Consider the following 3,155-nt stretch of genomic DNA (forward strand, 5'->3'; position numbering starts at 1 on the left):
TAAAGAGCTTTGCCCCAGATCTGAAAACCTTCCACAGGGAGGAAAAGCTGGTTGTTTCAGAATGCCTGGATATTAGGATGTGGAAAGCATCCAATTCAAATAATGTTATCAGTTTTAACATAATGAGCAGGGTCTGTGGTACAATCAGACTTTACCTTCTTAAAATACTCTTCTCACAGAAAGGATAATAAAAATGTATACCCTATATTGTCCATCTCATCACAGGTTCATCAACCACAGATTTGTGTGTAAGATTAGAGTTGACTCTACTGTAAAAAATCCACATTTTTTCTTTTGCATGTACAGTACCTCTAGAATACAGTCTTTCACTTTGAAAGGGGGCAAAGCTGTTGGCTAAGCACATATTCAATCATATATATTTCAGTGTGTGCAAGAGACATAAAAGAAAACTATTCTATTTTTTGGAAGGTGATCCCAGGAAACAGGATGAGTGAAAGGAGAAGTGAGAAAGAGAAAGGAGGACATATAATAAAGGGTATGTTAATGATCACATCCACCACTGTGGATGACTGGACCTTAACCCTGCAGGGCACCCTCTGAGAAACTGCCCAGAACCCATTCCAGTCTTGTCCAACTAAGGAGAAGAAATCCTTGGTTATTTGACCACCCACTCCTGTCCTTCATTGTTCGAGGGTTTTTCCTGGGAACATAAACTCTCTAGCACTCTAATCACCGCCATCCACTGGGGAACACACTCCTTTGTTCCAAAAAGACCCTTGCACAGAGGAAGCATCTGATATGTAGGGAAAACTGTTTGCAAGTGACCTTTGATGGGCCAAGGGGATGTGGGTAGGGCTTGTACAGTATTAGTTGTACTTCACTGAGGCACACATGGAGAGAAGGGAAAGGAAACTTGCACTTAGGGCCAATTGAGGTCAACACAGCTTATAAGCAGAGCTCTAGTCATGGAGATCTCTAAACACTGGATAATAAGATAAGATAATAAGATTGATCTTAGATCAACCAGAGGTCTCTCTTGTGCCTTCTGTTTGCAATACGAGTATACTCTAGCATGAAGAGACAGACTTCAAAAGACCTAGAGGCTGCAAGTGTCCAATGGATTTATATTAAAAGTGTAAGAAAGCCATCGTCAGTTCTGAGAGTTTCCATTGTAAAGGGTTTGCATGTGCTCATATGGGCCATCCAGCTCCTTGATAGAGCTCATGTTCCCAGTAGCTTGAAGAGCTCATTCATGTTGGCCATGATCATATTGAAATAAAGAACAAGAAAGTGAAGTAAGCGAATTTACATATTCATGTTCTTAGTATGTTTAAAGTCCTGATTCTTCTCTCTTTTTACAATATCATTTTTATATGTTCAATTCAATGAAGCCATGCCCCTTGCAGCAACTTATGTCTTATAGCAATGATTCTCAAAATGTGGACCTTCGACCATCAGCATTGGCATTACCTAGGAACTTATTAGAAATGCAAAGTTTCAGACTCTACCCAAGACCTACTCTTTCAGAAACTGCTATGGTGGGGCCCAGGAATCTGTGTTTTAACAAAAAACCTACCAGAAAATCCTAAGGCATGCTAAAGTGTAAGAACCACTGGTGGAACTGCTCCAGTGGATTCCACTTTGAGAATCTCTGCTCCCACATCTTACCCCCACTATTCTCAGTTTTATGTATTTTCCTTACATATTCCTCAGTTTTAAATAATATTCAAAGATGCAATAACAGGGCAATAACAGCTTTCTAGAGGAGAGGTGATTATCCTGATTGCATTGTACACATCCTAAATTAAAAATAAACTTGAAAAAATAAAATATATACATTTGGAAGCACAGAAACACAGGTATTTGGAATGCTCCATATATGACTTTGACAACCCAAGGCTTTTGAAAAACTGGTTCCTTCTAGGTCTGTTTCTCACAGGTTGGTATTTTCTTCCCTAAGTTCTCTCTGGACCAATCTAGAGCACAGGACAAGAGTCAAGAAAAGTTGTTCTTCATGTGGAATGACATGTAATTCCAGTGAATTCAGTGATGTGCTAAACACAGAAAGTCGGGAGACTATGTCAAAATTACAGGTATGGACCCTGCTGTTCTGCTCAACAGACTGCACCCCTCAGTGAGGGGGTTGGGGACCTATATTTTCCCTATTACCCTCCCCAAGCCTATGTACGTCTCAGAATGTAAGTACCTTACCCCTGGGTGTTAGAAAGGTGTGTTCATCTACATGATAACCCCTAAATGCAACCCTGTTCTCCAGTTCAGCTGAAGGCCCTATTATCTATCTCAACTGAAGGGAATGCTGGCCCCTTGGACCCACTGAAAGGAGCAATGTCAGTCTCCAGTGTGGCCTCTTTTGATGGGATTTTAAAGGATAAATTCAACAGGTGCTACAGGTTGAAGTCCTTGGGAAGCAGATGCTGAAATGGAAACTAACAAAATATTTATTAGGAATGAGATCTACACTTGGGAAAGGGAAAGGAAGAAAGCAAATTGGGCAGAGGGAGTCCCCAAAAAACCTTAGTTGTCCCCAAGAGATGTTCTGGAGCTTGGTTGATCTTTAGGGTGTTTCCCACTTGGGGCAAGAAGACTGAATCTTTACCTCAGTGTTAATCTGGCACAGGGTAGGAAATACCATTGGAAAGGGGCATGGCCTTGGGCCAGATAGTTTCATGCCACATTCAAATTTAAAAGTTTACCTGTAACAGACTATTATGATAAACCTACAAAATTGCCCAAACGTCCATCAACAAGTGAAGGGAGAAACTGTGATATATTCATATAATGGAATACTACTCAGCAATGAAAAAGAATGACCTGCTGACATATGTAGCAACAAGGATAAATCTTTGAAATATTATGCTGGGTGAAAGAAATTAGACTCAAAAGGCTAGATACTATGATTCTACTTATATAAAGTTTTAAAACAGGAAAAACTTAAAAAACAGCAATAGCCTTGGGAAAGAAGTAAAAAAAAAAAAGAGACTGAGGAGGAGCAGGAGAGAACTTTCTGGAATGATAAAAGTTTCAATCTTGGGCCTTGGCTTATATAGATGTCTACATTTATCAAAATTTGGTGAATGGGAAATGTAAGGTTAGTGCATTTTACTATATGTCAATTTTTAAATTAAAAAATTGAAAACCAATATTAAAGTCTAGTCATAATAAAATGCTATGGA

This window comes from Rousettus aegyptiacus, unplaced genomic scaffold (genome assembly GCF_014176215.1).
Source record: "Rousettus aegyptiacus isolate mRouAeg1 unplaced genomic scaffold, mRouAeg1.p scaffold_m13_p_12, whole genome shotgun sequence".
Lineage (NCBI taxonomy): Eukaryota > Metazoa > Chordata > Mammalia > Chiroptera > Pteropodidae > Rousettus > Rousettus aegyptiacus.